Below are 19,731 nucleotides of genomic sequence, written 5' to 3' on the forward strand. Positions count from 1 at the left end.
ACTGAGGCTCTCAGGGCTTCCAGTCTAATTCCAAGGGTTTCAGGTTGTGCAATAGTCTTCAGTCACTCACTGCCTGGATTCTATTTCTGAAAAGTTTGCAAAAGCATAAAACCTTTTCTGATAATTCTTAGGGAGTTTCCCCAAGAATCAAAGACCAAGATTTGTTCTTTGGTCAAATGCAGGCCATGGGGCTTCTTCCTTTGTCTTGGCAGTGTAACTTTTCACCACATACCCTTGAAAAGTTGAAAAGGAGATGCGCTTATTTATCAAGACCCCATTAAATGGAAACAGGTGCTTGCCTTTTAAACATCTCTAGAATCTACCCACTTCATTCCATCACCACCACCTGAGTCACCATGTCCTGTCACCTGGACCACAGCATTAGACTCAAAACTCATTTCCCTTTATGTAATTCATTCTCCACTTAACAGCTAGAGTGTCCTCTTTAAAAGGCAAGTCTGACTCTGCCCTGTCCATGCTTAAAATCCCTCAACAGCTCTCATTTGCTCTACAAACAAGACAAAACTGATCAACCCTTGCATGCTCTGGCCCTCCTCACCTTACCATTCTCTGTTCTGTTACTTCAGGAAACTTCTAGTGCTTTCTCTAATACTCTGAGGGTCTTAGAAATTCTTGGAAATGTTTAATTACAGCAGTTTTGAATTTCTAAAGAGCCACAGGAGGCCACAGGTCAGCTGGCATTTTCCCAATACTGTCCTCACTGGAGGAGGTTAGAACTTTATTTGTGCCTGTGGGTGGGTGTGAGTGGGGCATGGGTAGGTGTTGGGGGGGGGGGTGGTCCTCTCACAAAGACATGGGCTGTGATGTGCTCTGTCCACTCTGGACATCTGAATTCCGGCTGCAGTTGTCAATGGGATCTATTTAGTGCCAGTCCCTCTCTCAGTACAGTCGGATGGAACCATTTTACCCACCTCTCTGGCTGCTTTTCCACACCTGTTTCCTTGCTGTATTATCTTGGACAGCTTTCATACTGCTATAAAGAAATGCCTGAGACTGGGTAGTTTATACAGGAAAGAGGTTTAATTGACTTACAGTTCTGCATGGCTGGCCTCAGGAAACTTAACAATCACAGTGGAAGGGGAAGCAGCCACCTTCCTCACAAGGTGGCAGGAGAGAGAATGAAAGCGCAGGAAAAACTGCCACTTTTAAAAGCATCAGATCTCATGAGAACTCCTTCACTCTCACGAGAACAGCACAGGGGAAACTGCCCCCATGATCCATTCACCTCCCACCTGGCTCCTCCCTCAACACCTGGGGATTACAATTTGGATTACAATTCAAGATGAGATTTGGGTAGGCACACAGCCAAACCATATCACTCAACATCTCCTGGCCACAACTCCTTCACCTACACGATGGGGATAATAATGCCTATCAGCAAAGGAGAGAATGTGTGCACAAGCTCAGCATGTCTGTGAGACAGAAGAAGCACAAGGAAAAAAAGAACACTGAGGATGTGGCCAATTGTGGTAATGGGGCTCCTTCAGGCTCTTTCTTCAGCTGCATGTGGTTCCCCATCTCAGCACACACTCAGAGCGGAGCAGCCGTTCCTCCTGGGGCTGAGGACCCAGCTCACATGGACCAGCTCTGGCCCACATGTTCTGAACTCCTGGGCTTTTATTATAAATCCCCGGTTCTGCTTTGTCTCCCTCGGGAAGCCACGGGGAAGCCTTTGCCCTGGTCCAGGCCTCAGCATTTCTCAAACATAAGTGGTGGCCCAGGCTGCTAAGCACTCTCCCTGAGGAGAGAGTGTAGGGCAGTGAGTGGAAGGCCTGACCGTCAGCCCACTGCTTATCCGCCTCATGCCTCCAGCCTCCAGGGGGCCCGGGATGATCCTTCAAACATAGTCCTCAGGCCCTGAGGCTGACCAGTCATCTTGGTGCCAAGAGTTACTATTTCTTGCCATGTCAGATAGCCTTAAAGTGTTGACGCATTGCCAGGCAGCCAAGGCTGTTTCAAGGATGGCCGAGTTTGAGCTTCTTCTGAAGGATGAGTGCTCTGATCTTGGGTGGACACGTTTCCTCTGGCATCTTCTAGCCTCCAAGTCACTGCTTTCCCCTGTTTAGTTTATTGTAAGCTGGAGAGATGGATTGGCTCTAATCCAAGAAATAAGCACTTCCACTCACATAGAGGCCCCACAGAGTAAAAGCGGGAAGAATGAGCTCGCAGGCAAGCAGCCAGCTCGCCAGCAGACATGTGATCTGGGCAGGTGACACAATTTCTTTGTCCTTCAATTTCCTCTTATGCCAACTGAAAATAATACTACTTATTTCCTAGGGTTGTTGTGGGTATTAAATGAGTTAATATTTGTAAAGCACTTAGAACCCGGAACTTATTAGATGCCACGTTTGTTAAGATACATACTGATATACATGCTTATGGATGCAATAGGGAGGGCATGGACTTTTGTGCCTTCAAAGACCTGGGTTTCAAGTCCTGATTCTCTTTTACTGTCTGGGTCACTTTGGATGAATTACCTTCCCTGTCCAAGCCTGTTTCCTTCCCTGTAAAACAGAACCAAAATACCTACCTAGAGTTATTTGAGAATGAAAGCAGGTATATATGAAAGCACAGAATCAGGCACATATGTGGTACTTAATAAATGTTATTTCTTCTCTATTCCCTCGTAGGCCTCTTCCCAGTAGTCTCGCAAAGGCATAAGCCAATTTCTTCCCTCAAATCAGTGCTACTGTTTTGCCTACAATGTTCTGTTCTGTTACCTCAGGAAACTTCTAGTGCTTTCTCTAATACTCTGAGGGTCTTAGAAATTCTTGGAAATGTTTAATTACAGCAGTTTTGAATTTCTAAAGAGCCAAAGGAGACCACAGGTCAGCTGGCATTTTCTCAGTACTACCCCCACTGGAAGAGGTTAGGACTTTATTTGTGCCTGTGGGTGGGTGTGAGTGGGGCATGGGTAGGTGTTGTGGTGGTGGTCATCTCACACAGGCATGGGCTGTGATGTGCTCTGTCCACTCTGGACATCTGAATTCTGGCTGCAGTTGTCAATGGGATCCATCTAGTGCCAGTCCCTGTCTCAGTACAGTCGGATGGAACTATTTCACTTTGGGCTAATAAAACAACTAAAGGGATGAAGCAGAAAGAACTACTGTTCTGTGATGTGTGCCCCGATTCATCATCAGGCTGTGTGCTCTCTGTTCAGGGACCATTTCCCCTTCTTCTTCTTCTTGTCCTCCAATCACCTTTAGACATCAGATGCCCAATATTCATCAACCTCATCTAACCCATTTCCTTGCTGTGTCATCTTGGGCAATTTACTCAATGTATTAGTCCGTTTTCGTACTGCTGTAAAGAAATGTCTGAGACTGGGTAATTTATAAAGGAAAGAGGTTTAACTGACTCATAGTTCTGCACAGCAAGAGAGACCTCAGGAAACTCACAATCATGGTGGAAGGGGAAGCAGTCACCTTCTTCACAAGGTGGCAGGAGAGAGAATGAAAGCTCAGGAAAAACTACCACTTTAAAAAGCATTGGATCTCGTGAGAACTCCTTTACTGTCATGAGAACAGCATGGGGGAAACTGCCCTCATGATTAATTGACTCTTCAGTGGAGACAGATGGTGTTGGAGGTTAAGAATCCCATATTTGGGTGAGCAACAGAATTTCCTGGTGCTTGTAAGAAAGTCAGGGTAAGTCACCATTCTAGACCTATGTTCAGGCAAGGGCCCATGCAGCTGGGATTTGAGAATCGGAGCCTCTGTTCCAACACCAGCCCTGCACCTAAGTATGGTCTTGGACAACTCTCTGACTTGTGGTTTCTTGACCTGCAGAGTGGAGATAATGGTACAGGCCCTCCCCTCTCCCTGCATCATTGTGAGGGTGAAACGAGAAGGACAGGTGCAGGTGCTGATCATGAGTACAGGACACTTCCAGCTCCCACAGCTATCTGTGTAATCCCCAGTTTGGCATGTAGGCAGCTGCATTTTGGGGTTATTTGTGGCCTTGGGGACAGAGAACTAATAATCAGAAATTTCCAACAATATATTCAAATAAAGTCTGATGACTTTCGGTGGTTCTCTAACCATGAAGAATTATAGAACTTTCCTGTTTGGTACAGTAATACATTTAGAAAACAAAATAGAATCTCCATATAAATAACTGAATTTCATTTTTTTCCAGGTCTTCATTAGGCATACACTTTGTCTTCTTAGGAATCAAGCCGAGAAGAGATAGGAATTCCAAACCACGCAAAAATATTTGTTTGACTAGGTTTTCTAGTAAAACACCTCTCTTCTTTCCTTCCTTCTTTCCAGTCTTTATTTCCTGATTGTGGTTCTTTGCCTTCTTTTAAAAAAATCATCCCTTTTATATTGAGGCTTTCTATAAAGCTTCTGCAAATGCTTTTTGGAAGTAAGTTGGATTTAAGGCACGTGTAACAACCTGTGTCTCTCAAATTCCTCTGCCTGTAGTGAAACAGAATCTTAGTGAGAGACACAAAACAGCATTCTCTGGATTTACCCAAATCCATTCTGCAGCTGCTCCAACTACACACATCCTCATATCAAACTCATCCCCTAAAGTCTGGGATTCTCCAGGGACTATCTTACAGATGCTGAGCACGACTGCCCACTGCTACGTGTGGCACCTCCTACGTTCTTCCTCACCTGCCTCTGCTTATGGGACTGAAGTCTCCATTGCTGCTAACAACTAAAGCAGCCTTAGAGAGCAGCACCTCTATGCTGGAGCCCAGTGGAGGTGGCCACCACCACCACCCATGCCACAGCTGCATCTGCACAGGGTCAAGGACACTGACATCAGCCTGGCTTTTGGGGCTGGCTGGTGCTGCTGTTGCCTGCTGCTTCCTGTAACCTAGGGATGCTTTTGTGATGAGCTATTTTTGTTTACACTTGTTTTTTAATTCCAATACCCTCATCTCAGGACCCAGGCACAGGATTTCCCAGGACTATTGGCTCCGGGAGCTGGACCAGAAGACATCGGAGTAACAGGCACTGTGCTGTTCCTCAAACCCCACCAGGACCACCCCCGTCTCCATTCCAGTCCCAGTCCAGTGCAACTGAACCTAGTAGGTGCATTTCCCCCTCCTGTGGAGAGAGTCTTTCCTAGGAGGCCCCGTCACTCAGGTATGCAGACCCACAGGTAGGTTGAGCCACACATCATCCTGACGTTCACAGACTTACATCTAAATCCTAAACAGGGAGAGGAAGAGGGCACAGCTATCTTAAGCTCAGGTTCCAGGTACAAAGTAATGAATGGATAATTGGATAAATTACTGAATAAAAGAGGGAGAGAGAAATGGAATGAAAAGAAAAAGGGAAGGAAGGTAGATAAGTAAAAAGAAGAAAATAAAAGATTCTGGAAAGTAGATCCTAACCCGAGTTCCAATTTCTCTCTCTCTCTCTCCGTCTCTCAATTATGGTGGGATGGGGAGGGCAGAGGAATATGTTAGGAGAGACTCCTCCACTTCAGTACAAGTACCAATAATCAGGCGTAGAAAGAAAGTAAGTAAATTAGAGGGCTAATGTTCTAAAATGAGTAAGGGCCTATTTGCTCACTCTTGGCTCTTAGGAAATAGAGAACTCATGGGGAAGGCAGGCAAACAGAAGCAAGATTGCACCAGAACACTGGTCCCTTGTCAATTTATCACTCTGGTGAAAGAGCATGATACTTGGGATTTCCCCAGAACATCAAACTGCAATGTTCATTTTATATATGCTGCTTGGAAGCTGTGTAACTTCCTGTAATAAGGATTTCAGGTATTCAAGCAATAAATATGAGATCCCAGGGCCTCTCTTAACACTGTCCTGTAGCTCAGCAACTCCAAATTAGCACAGCTCCACACATCCAAAGCCTGGAAAGGGTGGAAGATGAATATGAATGGACAGATCCCTCATGCTCCCCCTTGGTGGTGAGTCAAGTCATCAGCTGATTATGGAAAGGAGTGGGGAACAAGCGCACAGGCTCTTTGTCCCCTTTGACTTTTGTTTCACATTTGCCAGGAGGTAAGGCCTTCATACCTGCAGCTGGGTCAAGTATCTGGAAACACGTGGGTTGCCAGCACAGTCACTCCATGTCAGCATCAGAGTACAAAGTGTGTGAGTCTGAGTAAGAATGTGAACTGCCAGGGTCTTCATACCCATGTGGCCCAGGCCTGGCTGCAGGGAGAGGAAAGGTTTGCTGCAGGGAGGGGAAAGGTCGGCTACAGGTCCCACCACACCTCTCCTCCAACTGGACTTTCCTTGTTCTAGCTTGGCATCAGCCCACCTTGCTGTGTGCCTTGCACGCCTCCTTCCTCTTCCTTTAGGAGAGGGCAGAAGGGTCCAGCTGAGGATAAATACAACGATCAAGTCTTAGATAGCGTTTGATAGCTATTTGATGAATGAATAAATAATAGATGCATGAATAAATGAACAAATGAGCCAACAACTGGGTGTCAACAGGCAGACATGCACATTTTACAGACAGACATTTCCCTACTTCTCCAGCATGATAGAGTGGAGATCAATGGCTTTCACAATATCTTGTTAAACCTGAAAGGTTAAGGAAAATATTCTTTTACTGAGTCCACATTAAATTAAAGAAAATTAGAAAGAGCTATATATAGCCAGGGGAGGGGAAGGTGATGGTCAAGTAAGAAATCAAGAAACTTGAAGAAATGGAGCAGTCCATTCTGGCGGAGTGGGGACACCTGCCTTACCTGCACTCAAACATTCCTAAGTGTCTATTCCCAATTCCCAGTGAAGGCTGGAGGGGTGATGTTAATACCTGATACTGATAATCCACAGTGGTCTGCTGACTCTGAGCACCTTTTCTTCCCCACTCTCCTCCCTCTTCCCTTCTAGCTCAAAATTTGTGTGCGACTAAAAAGTCAATCTGGCTCCCACTTTGCGGAGGAATCAAAGCCCCCTGAGTTTCAGAACCCAGAGGGCCCTTTGCTTAATACAGCACCTTCCTGAGAACTAGAAACAGGCGTCCCTGTGGTAGTCACAGCCTCACAGGTTCATGGGGAAGTGAATGAAGATGTTGCCTTGTATTAATTAGAAAAATATTCAACATCAGTCCTGGTCCTGGCAGGAAACAGATGACATAGTCAAAGTGGATAATGAAGGAAAGTGTGAGGGGAAGGCACCATTTACAAAGACGTGGGTGGGATTTAGGCAAACCTGCAAGGAATGGTATAGTATCCTGGGGCTAGCAACAGTGGGGAGCCCTGAGAGACAAGGAGAGAGAGAGAGCCCTGTACTCAGACAAAGCAAGAACTGTAGCTGTGGAAGCTGTGACCTTCAGAAAGGGAGAGAGACAATCAATGGCCCTCAGTAAGGAGGGGAGCCAAGAGAAACACTCTTCCCTTTGCTCTCCTGCCAGCACCTCCCACGGTGGAACTGAGCCAGGTGCTGGAGGGGACAATGTCATCCACACAGGCCAGCCATCCAGGGCACAGAGGAGGGTGGGAAGTGGATCCAGAGAGGTGATGGGAAGCATCCTCATGGGCGCCCCTTTCCCAGGCAGACACAACCCTGGCTGCACACTCCTAAGGAGCCTTGCACAGGCTGCAGCTCAGCCTCGCTCTCTCCTGGGCCAGGTGCCCTTTCACAGGGCAAGACTTGTATACTCATATGTGACAGTCCTAACAGCCTTTGAGGACTATGCCCCTTTTCATGTGTAAAAATATTACAAGAGGATACCATGTCCCAAAATAAATAGAGAAAAATAAAACATTGCAAGCAGATGTCTCCACCAACCATGTTTCTATTCTTCCAATTTGGGTCCACTTTCTCCATGAGCCTTTTCTTCTCTTCAGCAAATGGCACAACCTTCCACCTGGTCACCTGAGGCAGAAACCTGCTATTGCTTTGACCATCTCCTCCTTCATCTTCCACATCCAAATGAATGGTCGCCAGCATATTGGGTCCCTGCTGGAAGTCCATCACCACCTGTTTATCCCTACTGCATTGCCACGGGCCTTTATCCATCTTCCCGGACTCAACACTATGATCATTTCCAAGCTGAGCTCCAGCTTCTGCATGTATCCAGCCCCACTTGGTCTTCCACTCTCTCGCGTCCCATGGCTGGAGGTATCTTCTAGACACAGAACGTTGATATCTCATCATTCCACTGCTTAACATCCTTCTCTGGCTTGCATTTTCCCAAAGGCTAGTTCAAATGCATGTGTCCACATGGAAGGCTCTTTATGGTCCTGCCCCATCAGGTCCCTCAGCTGCAGCCCGCTCTCACTCCATGTCCCTGCCCTCTTCACTCCCCTTGCTCCTTAACACTGACCTTCTTGCAATTCCTCCAAAGCATCAGGCCTCCTCCCACCTCTAGACAAATGCCCAGGTTGTTCTCTCGCCTGAAATACCCCTGCCCCTCCACTCCATCCAACTAAAGTCTACTTATCCAGCAGGCTTTTGGTGAAGTATCTGTTGTTGTTGTTGTTTTGAAAACTGCATTGGCCCTCTTTCTCTTCCCCTGCAAGTGGACTTAGGCACCTTTCATTTGCACCCATTCTCTACACTCTGTGAACACTCTCGTATGCCTCTCTTGATGCCACTGTGTTCTCACTGTTAATCTCCTTTTCTGTCACCCTCGCCATCCCTGTAGCCCCATGGCCTAGCACATGCCTGGCTCTGCCTATTACAGGATCTGTAAGGGCTTACTGACATGAAGGAAGCTGTAATGAAATGAAAGCTTCCTAGGTTGGTGCTGTCTGACCTCTATCCAGTTAGTCTATGATCAGGGTGGCTGTTGATTCTGTCAGCACGCTGCACCTGTTTGATTCTTTATGACAGAATGTAATTTGCCTTGCTCTGCTTTCATCACAGTTTATATGCTTTTAAGGCAAGAGAACCCCATTTTCTGATTTCTAAAGATTTCCCACCTAACTTCTGTTCAAATATTTTGTCAAACAATGGCAAAAGCCAAAGATGATTAAGCCCATGAATGGGGTAACATTGCATAGGCAAATAAACCTTCCCCTAGCTCTCTCTTTCAAAGGCATGGCCTCAATAAATTCTTCAAGAAAGCTACTTTAATAATGTCTCTTCTGCCACTATGTACCTCATTTGAATCTACATGAATATGGAACAGGCTAGGGACATGTGAAACATATTAGGTAAATCTTACGTTGGTAGGAACCTTGGGTAAAGAGCTTGGGATACCTCTGTATTTGCTCCTTCACGCTTCTTACTTAGTAACTCACATAACTCACTTTTATTTTTTGTTTAACAGTGTGTTAGGCACTTTTCTAGTTATATAAACCAAAGGTCACTTTAACGGCAATAACGATTAGAATTTGCAGTTTATAGAACACTTCCACAGAAAGCATCTCTCCTAACTCTCAGATGCCTATGAGGCAGATATTATTATTGTCTCTATTTTGTAGATGTGGGTTTTAGACACCTCAATTTCGAACCTTCTCATCTTGCCTCTTACTCCAGTCATGACCTCATCAACTTGTTCCACACAGGATTGCCGACCTTCACACAGGGCAGCTGGACAGTGTGTGTGGACCTGGTCCACACTCCTGCTTTTTTTTTTTTTTTTTTTTTTTTGAGATGGAGTCTCGCTCTGTCGCCCAGGCTGGAGTGCAGTGGCGTGATCTTGGCTCACTGCAAGCTCCACCTCCCGGGTTTACGCCATTCTCCTGCCTCAGCCTCCCGAGTAGCTGGGACTACAGGCGCCCACCACCTCGCCCGGCTAGTTTTTTTGTATGTTTTAGTAGAGACGGGGTTTCACCGTGTTAGCCAGGATGGTCTCGATCTCCTGACCTCGTGATCCGCCCATCTCGGCCTCCCAAAGTGCTGGGATTACAGGCTTGAGCCACCGCGCCCGGCCCACACTCCTGCTTCTTGCCCTGAGGCGTCCCTGATACTTCATGTAGGCTCTTGTTGCATCCACTGGACACTCATATCTTGTACAACTTAGAAATGGAGAGGAGTCGTGCCCATGTGGGCTCCTTTAATCAGTGGAGGATGGGCCAATATATAAATGTTTCCCTCTGTCATCTGAGGCCCATTTCACATGGCTCCTTCCAAGGCCAGTAGCCCCTCTGTCTATAGCGGTGGCCAACTCCACGGCACATCTTTGCATTGCCTCCTCCCTTTTCCCTGTTCCACTTCCCATCTCTCACGCCTACTCCTTAGGATCTCTTCCCAAGTAATCTACTTGCATACACGCCTTAATACCTCAGACTCTACTTTCAGGTAACCCAGATTGAAATATTTGCCAAATATCCCAGGGTTTAAGTGGAAGACTGGCATTCACTTTAAGGTTTTTCTGACTCCAAATTCCACGTGCTTTTCTCTTTATCCTCCTTGCATTGAGAGAATTAATAGTCTGTGTGCACAGCTTAGATATATAAACAACTACAAAACAGAAGTATCAAGTCAAAACTAGAAGCTATAACTTTGGAGCACAGAGAATGTATTGATTCAGTTGAGGTGGGTGTGTGGGCTGGTCAGAAAATGTTCCACAGAGTAGGTAACCACGAGGCCTCTCCGAATCATAGTCTCTATAGTCAGCGCCATCTGTTATTTCCTCTCAGAGTCATTTTCTTCTTAGCACTTATGACAATGTGTAAGTAAACATTTATGTATATTTGTTTATTTTCTGTCTCTCCTGTGAGGGCCAGGAGCGTTTCTGTTTTGTTCACAGACATGTGAACACAATATCCACGGCACCTAGTGCAGCACTAAGGACATAAGTGGCAATCAATAAATCAACAAGTCAAAAAATGAATCACAATTAACAAATAAGAAAACTTGTTCCTGAATGAATAAATGAATAAATGAACGAACAGCTTTAGAAACAGCATAAACAAAGTCATGAAAGAATATGAAAATATGGCAACCTTCAGAGAATGCCAGTGGTTGGTTATTTTGGTTTTCTTTTGGTTATTTGTTTAGAAGGGTGAGGAGACAGGGAGTGGCTGTAGAAAATACATCTTACAGTAATATTGAGGTCGTAGAAGTAACCTAGCCACATTCTTTGTATTGGGAGATAAGATGGCTTCTGTGTGGTAACTGGTTATATAACGTGAGTTCTCAAGTGTCTGCCGTTGCCTGTATGAAGTGTGCTTTCTTCTCCACTAGAGAGTTGGGATGGGTGTTGGCAAGGCCTGACCTTGTTTACAGTGTGGGATCTTGAATTCCTGGTTTGTCTTGATGTGATCTAAGCTTGGATTATGAACTGTTTTTGTCACCTGTTGCGTCTTGTGAGGTTGAACATTGGCAGATCCTGTCCTGAGTCTCACACTGGCCATACTTCTAATTCTGCCAACATCCAAGTATCAGTTTCGGAGCCTTACTGCCGTCACTTTCTGCCTTGCCTTTCTCATCCGAACTCTTAGGCATTTAACATCACCCTTCAGAGCCTTCATAACAATACAAGCCAGTGTGGGATGCTTTTTTATTCATTTGATCATGCATATATTAATGGTATATTATGGACCAGGTGCTATGCCAGGTACAAATCTCTCTTGGTTGACTCGTGATTCTAGGAACTCTGCACTGTTCACCTGCTTTGCTCATTGGGCTGATGATTGATCAATTCGTCATTGCATTCTCTCAGCCCTGGTTTGCTGAAGTGGGCTTATTAAGCCTCAATTCCATTCCTGTGGACTACATGTGGTTAAGGACCCTGATACAAATCTATTAGACAATGGAAGAACTATTTCCCTGATGTCCTGCTTTTAGCACAACTTAAAAAAAATCAAGATATGGCTGCTGTCCACCAAGCTTCTGACAGTTTCTCTTTGCATTTGCAAAAACCCAGTTATAAGTGAATAGCCACCTGTTCCTTCTTGGCTCCCTGAGAAATAAGTTTATATACTTGGTGTACTGACATTTCAGGAACCAACAAAACTCACCTTTAACACTTTATTTTTAGTGTCTCTGCGTTTATATTTAGAAGGAAGGAACTGCCATGTCTGCAGAAGCATCATGCCTGCAATGTTTACTGGATCATGGGGGCGGGTGGGGGGGCATGAGGCAGGAAAATGAGCCATGTGTGTAACTCTTTATTTATTTCCTGGAACTGGTGACACTGCACAGGTGCATGTACCACAAGATACAAGGACAGAGTGAGAGTCAGGGTTGGCCTTCAGTTGTTTAGAACTGGCCATCCACCAAGGCCTCCTAGTTGGCACATGTCTGCTCCTTGACTTAAGGGCTCCTAAGAGAAACAGCAAGTAGAAAATCGCAAGGACTGAGATGTTCACTGAAAACTGAATTACTCCCACCCTAAAACCTGACACATTTTCGAGTTTCTACAAAACATGTAGATAAATATTTTGTGTCTACAGGCACTTAACATTTTTTAAAATAAGCAATATATGCATGTAGTATAAAATGCAAAGGGAAGCCAGGCATGGCGGCTCACACCTGTAATCCCAGCACTTCGGGAGACTGAGGTGGGTGGATCACCTGAGGTCAGGAGTGCGAGACCAGCCTGACCAACATGATTAAACCCCATCTCTACTAAAAATACAAACTTAGCTGGGTGTGGTGGCACATGCCTGTAATCCCAGCCACTTGGGAGGTTGAGGCAGGAGAATCGCTTGAACCCAGGAGGTGGAGGTTGCAGTGAGCCGAGATTGCAACATTGCACTCCAGCCTGGGTGACAGAGTGAGACTCTGAAAAAATTTTAAAAAATGCAAATGGAATAATTTGTAGCATATAGCATAGGCAAAGGGCTAACATTTTGATTACAGTTTGAGTAAATCTTATCCAAAATACTTGAGACCAGAAGTGTTTCATATTTTGGGTTTTTGAATATTTGCATATACATAATGAGATATCTTGGGAATGGAACCCAAGTCTAAATACAAAATTTATTTATGCTTTATATGCTGTTTCTATGCATAGCCTGAAAGTAATTTTATATGATATTTTTAGTAACTTTTTGCACCCATCAACAAAGTGAGGTGTGGAATTTTCTACTTGTGGGGTCATGTTGGTACTCAAAAGGTTTTCAAAGTTTGGGGCATTTCAGATTTTGGATTTTCAGATTAGGGGTGTTCAACTTGTATTTAAAAACTCTTTAACAAGAGCTAAAAGTGGATCTACCAGTCGATTCAGCAATTCCACTACTGGGTATCTACCCAAAGGAAAAGAGGTCATTATATGAAAAAAACACCTGCACATTAATGTTAATAGCAGCACAATTTACAATTGCAAAGATGTGGGACCAACCTAAGTGCCCATCAACTAATGAGCGGATAAAGCAAATGTGGTATATACATATACCATGGAATACTAGTCAGCCATAAAAAGAAATGAAATAATGTTTTTTTCAGCAGCTTGGATGGAGCTGGAGGCCATTATTCTAAGTGAAGTAACACAGAAGTGGAAAACCAAAAACTATGTTCTCATGTATTAGTGGGAGTTAAGCTATGAGTATGCAAAGGCATACAGAGTGATATAATGGACTTTAGAGATTCAGAAGTGGGAGGGTGGATAGGGGACTAGGGACAATAAACTACATATTAGGTGCAATGTACACTACTTGGGTGTCGGGTGCATGGAAATCTCAGAATTCACCGCTATATAATGCATTCATGTAACAAAAACCACTTGTATCCCAACAGCTATTGAAATAAAAATTTTAAAAACAACTCTTTAACATTGAAGGACAAAGGAGAAAAAGTTGATTTAAAAAATAGGCAAAAGATATAAACAATTCAACAGATATAAATATATCTTTAAACATTACAAGATATTCAAACTCTGTCATTATTAGATAAATGCAATTTATAATATCACTTTTAAAAATGCTACCTTTGAATGTTACCATTTCGTAACTATTAAATTTGTGAAAATTTAAAAAGCATGAACAAGAGCTTTTGGTGAGACTGTGGGGAAACAGATACTTTCATGCATTGGGATGGCAAATTGGTAGAGCCCATATGAAGGAGAAGATGGCAAGATCGAACAAAACTACATATGCACTTACCTTTGACCCAGAAATCTCACTTCTAGGAATCTATGCTGAAGATACATTTCTAAGAGAGGAAAAACACATTTGCACAAGTTTATTCATCTCAGCATTATTTTAAATTATAAAATATTGAAAACAACCTAGATGCTCATACATAGGAGATTAGTGGAATACACAAAGAAAGATTCACACAAGGGAGTACCCTGCAGCTGTATAAGTAAATACAGGAGATCTCAATGATCTCATATGGAGAGAGTTCCAGAATACATTGCTAAATGGAAAAGACTGGTTATACTAGTGTGCTACTGTTTCTGTAAGAAAGCAGAAGAAATAAGAGCATATATATGTATTTGCCCAGGTATGCAAAAATAAATACAGGAAGAATAAGTTTGAAACTAAGATTAGTCACCTGCAGAGGGTAGATGAGAACAAAGTGGATAATAACAAGGAATGGCAATACAGCGTAAGAGATAAAGGGGTTCCACATCTGCGTAAGCTTTTCTGTCAAGTTCTGACTTTCAGAATCATAACAATGTTTCACACACTAAAAATAAAAAAATGAATTAACAATACAAATCAAAATGAAAATACAATAAAAATATTGTAGGGGAAATCCTAAATTAAATACATCAACAAATAAATCTAATTGAATTACAAATGAATAAAATAACCACAATAAAGAGGTGGGAAAGAAAAGAACTACCTTAAGTAACTCTGGAAAATGGGATTTGGCTGTATTTTAAAAAGCTAAATTACAAAAGAACTGTACACAAACATTATATATTCTAGTTTGTAAGTTTGCTTTTCACAGAACTCTGGATTAGCAATTCTGAAGCTATTTTGAGTATTTTAAGATCGAGCAAATAAATAAAATAGTATGAATAACAAAAACCAATTTTCTCACTGTTACAGAATATAATAAGATTAGGGGAAATAAGAGAATAAACTATTGGGAGATTAGAAGTAGAGATATCAATTTGAACTTGGGATCAATATGAACTCAAATCTGTGTGTGTGTGTGTGTGTGTGTGTGTGTGTGTGTGTGTGTGTGTTTGTATGCATCTATATTCTTAGCTTTATCTATGTTCTAAGGACTAGGAGTAATGACACACCAGTACCAACTAGCACATTCGGTAACCATATATTGGTTTCTAAACATCATTTTCCTGTAAAAAGAAATAATGATCCTTGGAGAAATAGTTAATTCCAGGTCTGAGTAGGGCAGATGAGCCTGGAATACCTTGTAGTGCCAGAAAACAAGGTAAGGAAGTACTCAAAATATGATAAGAACATGCCAAAAGGACACACTGGCCAAACTCAAGGGGCTTCCAATGGTCAAATATGAGATAATTTGGGTAACAAAATAAATGTCAGTAGTAAGAGATTGTAACAAACAGAATAAAATAAATATCCCTGAATCCATATTGATATAAATAATTGAATAAGTAATTAAATTGGGGAGGAAAATCTGTTTCTCACAATTGAATTCTTTTTTTCTTTTTTTTGAGCCAGAATCTCGCTCTGTCATCCAGGCTGCAGTGCAGGCTGGAGTGCAGTCCAGTGGCACAATCTTGGCTCATTACAACTTCCGCCTCCTGGGCTCAAGTAATTCTCCTGCCTCAGCCTCCTGAGTAGCTGGCACTACAGGCAAGTGCCCATCAACTAATGAGCGGATAAAGCAAATGTGGATACTATGCCCAGCTAATTTTTGTATTTTTGGTACAGATGGAGTTTCATCATGTTGGCCAGGCTGGTCTTGAAATCCTGACCTCAAGTGATCCACCCGCCTTGGCCTCCCAAAGTGCTGGGGTTACAGGCATGAGCCACCATGCCCGGCACTCACAGCTGAATTCTAATTTATAAGAGCAGAAGGAAAGATGAAAATAGAAATTACTAGTTGACAAACACCACAGTATTAATTGTAGGCAAGAATCATCAATATATCCTAAAATGACTGGGGTTAATATTCTGAGAAAAAAAATATTTGCATAGCCTCAAAGTATATCCCCATGAAAGAGAGAAAGTAATAACTTCATAGGGGAGAAACCCCACCTTAACCATGATCAAAGATAAGATCACGAATCACAAGACATATTGATATCACATAACCTCCTGATATGATGCTCTGAGAAGACACAATGCTGCTTTTGTGGTATTCTTGCCAAATACATATAACCTGAATTTCATCAGAAGAAAAATCAGACAAACCCAAATCGAATACATTCTATACAATAACTAAATAGTATTCATCAAGGTTATGAAAGACAAAGAAAAGCTGAGGAATTATCCTAGATGGGAGGATACTAAGGTGATATGAAAACCTGATTCTGGAACAGAAAAGGACATTAGTAGTTCAAGTGGAGAAATCTGAAGAAGGTCTGTAAATAGTTAATACTATTAAGGTTAATTCCCTATAATGTGGTTATAAAAGGTGTTAACATTTGAAAAGGAAGCTAAGAATTCTTTGAGCCTGGTGCAGTGGCGTGTGCCTGTAGTGCCAGCTACTTGAGAGACTGAGGAGGGAGGCCTGCTTGAGCTGAGGAGTTCAAGTCCAGCCTGGGCAACATAGCAAGACCCCATCTCTAAAATTAAAAAAAAATTCTGTGACATTTTTTGCAACTTTTTTGTAAGTTTGAAAATGTTTCAAACTGCAAAGTTGAAAAGTTAAAAAATGTATTCCTTTTTAAAGGAAAAAAAGGGTTTACAAAGTTCCCACCAACATATTCTCCAGGAATTGAGTTTTCTTCCCAACAAATAGCTACCCTTAACAGTGTCTCATACATTCTTTCAAAGGTTTTCTATATTAATATATGTATGTTCATCATATGTGTTTATACATGTATATATTAGAGATCCTCCCAAAGAAGTATGTCTCATTTTTAATGGCTATATTATATAGATTCTCTATATTACATACACTAATTTAATTAGCAATACTTATGACATTTCTAATATTTTGGTATTATAAAAATACTGCAATGAATGCTTCATTTCCTATATGAACTAGTACTTGCAGTTGTAGCGCAAACTTCGAGAAGTGGAATTTCTGATTCAAAGTGTATAAAAATTTTAATTTTTGTTGACATGGCCAGTTGGTCTCCATGGGTGATGTACCAATTTATATTCCCACTGCCAGTGTAGGAGAGTGCTTTTCTTCGTGCTGTTATTAACACAGTGCATAAAATGATCTCTGCCAATATGATGGGTGCAAAACAGTTTTTATATGCATTTCTCTTATTGTGAATCAAGTTAAGGCTTATTTCATATATGTCAATTCCATTTGTGTCTGCTTTTCTGTGAACTGTGTATTCTTATACTTTGATTATTGAAGGGGGGTGATTATTGATCTTCCTTTGCATTATTTCCTAATTTAACGACAAACTGGAAAAAAATCCATTTATTGTATTCATTTAGTAGATAAATAAATAAAGGCTCAAGAGGGAAACAAAATTTCCCAAAGTTAGAATGTTATTTGTAGAGGAGCTGAGAATCTCAGTTTGCCTTACTTCAACTTGCGGTCTTTCCACAGCTTTGTTGCCCAGATTAAAGTGAAGGAAGGAAGGAGGAAGCCTTTTTTCAAATGTTATTTGAAGATTGGCAAGTTCGTTATTGTTACAGGTGGACCTTTTCTCCAGGTGTTAAATTATCTCCCTTCTTCCTGCTAGAATGTTCTCTGGACTTTCACCTGCTGACTGATTCCAGCTTCACTATTTGCATTTTCCTGTTAAAATGTTACCAGTTTTATATATGGGACTCCAATTCCATTTACTTTATATAAACAAAAGATGAGTACTATACACATTTGGAAGAAAGACTTAAAAGTTTTCAAATGGTGTCTGGAAATCTGGTAGAAATTATTGAAAGCATTAGAGAATATGGCCAAGTTGGTTTTCAAGTTTTTGATTAATGTTTTCCAAGGTGTGGTCAGCAAATATCCAAGCATCAGAATCTTTGAGGGTCTTGTAAAAAGGGCATTATGGAATTCTTTTCTCTCAGTATAAAGTACCTGCAATTTCCAAAAGGTCTTTAAGTGATTCTTATATATAAAGTATATGAACCACCACACCTGCAACCCAAAGTGTGGCCCCTCAGACCAGCAGCAATGGCACCACCTGAGTGCTTGTTACAAATGCAGAATCTCGGGTCACTTCCTAGGCATAGCAATCAGAATCTGCATTTTAACACAGCTCTCAGGGGAGAGAGAATTGTACATTCTTTATGTGTACATTAAATTTTGAGGAGCTGGTCTAGAGTGAATTGGTAAAGAAGAGGAAGCACGGACTTTTTTATTGGAGTAAAATGGACATAAAGTAAACTGTATGTATTTAAACTGTGCAATTGGATAACTGTTGCATATGATTTTGTCCATGAAAACATCCTCACAATCAAGAGAGTGAACATATCCATCATCCCCCAAAGTTTATATCTTTATAGTTGCTCCCTCCTGCCACTCCTCTAAACCTCTTGATTCCCAGGCAATCACTGATCAGCTTTCCATCATTATCATTTACATTTCCTAAAATTTTACATAAATGAACTCACACAGTATGTACTCTTTTTTTTCAGTATTTGTTCTTTTGTATCTGGTTTCTTTTACTCAGTGTAAAAATTTTCAGATTTATCCACATTGTTGCACATATTAATAGTTCATTTCTTTTTATTGCTAATTAGTATTTGTTTGGAAAAATCAAATTTGTTTATCCTTTCACCTGTAGATAGACATTTTGGGTTGTTTTTGGTTTGGGCTAATACAAATAAAGGCTCTATAAGCACTTGCTTGTGAGTCTTTTTATGGACATATGATTTCATTTCCTTCAGGTAAATAGCTAGGAATGGAATGGATGGGTCATATGATAGGTGTATGTTTAACTTAAGTGCCAACTTACCTAAGTAACTTTGGAAATAAATGGAGTCTGTAAGACTAAAAAGAATTGCACATAAGCACTGTATTCTGCTTGATAAAGTTATTTCCATGGGTTAATTTACAATTTGGATACTGCCATGCATGTACACTGGAACTGGACAATTAAGCAAATGGATGGTGGATGGTAGGAGCCAAGTTTTTCCACTGTTGAGAAATTTGAGAGTGGAAATTTAGAGATAAGCAAGGGAGGAGGCTAAAATTATCTTTGTGGTAATTGGAGTTGGAGATAGTAGTATAATTCATATTAAACTTAACATAGATACAGATAGTTACATATGAAAATATTGATATGTATATATACCTGAGTTAGCATATACTCAGGAACAATTTGAGCAACAAAATAGTGGATTATAACCCAAAGAATAAATATCCATGAGTCCCCATTTATATAGACTATTAAATAAATAAATAAATGGGAGAGAAGAGAAAAATCTCCTGTGCAAAAGAATTTCAAATAACTTATGCAAATATTCCACCCTCAAGGAGGTGGCTCATAACTCTCCACTCTAAATATGGGCTGCACAGAGTGACTTTGTTCCAGAGACTATAGTATGGGAAAGGTGAGAAAGGAGTAACTTAACAGTGGAGAAACCTGACAAACTACCTCAGTCAGATGAACAGGGCCAATGTCAACCATGATAAGTCATGTCAACAGTATGTATTCTGGATACAGTGTGATAGGAACGACACTTCACCTCTGCGAGATTCCTCTCCAAAACCCCTATCCCTACTATAATCATGAGAAAAATATCAGACAAAGCCCAACTTAGGGACATTCTACAAAATACATGATCAGTACTTCTCAAAGCCTTCAGGGTCATCAAAAACAAAGAAAGTCTGAGAAACTGTCATAGGCAAGAGGAGCCACAGGAGA

General features: G+C 41.7%; 1 long non-coding RNA gene across 1 annotated transcript; it reads right to left on the bottom strand.

Moving 5' to 3' along the window:
- Window positions 1-1,019: 1,019 nt before the first annotated feature.
- Window positions 1,020-16,615, bottom strand: LOC114677007 (uncharacterized). The gene is made up of 3 exons (XR_003728296.2): window positions 16,043-16,615; window positions 13,949-13,997; window positions 1,020-12,168 (listed from the first exon to the last, which is right to left on the bottom strand). It is a non-coding gene; the product is annotated as an uncharacterized LOC114677007 (long non-coding RNA).
- Between the last annotated feature and the right edge of the window lie 3,116 nt (window positions 16,616-19,731).

This window comes from Macaca mulatta, chromosome 3 (genome assembly GCF_049350105.2).
Source record: "Macaca mulatta isolate MMU2019108-1 chromosome 3, T2T-MMU8v2.0, whole genome shotgun sequence".
NCBI lineage: Eukaryota > Metazoa > Chordata > Mammalia > Primates > Cercopithecidae > Macaca > Macaca mulatta.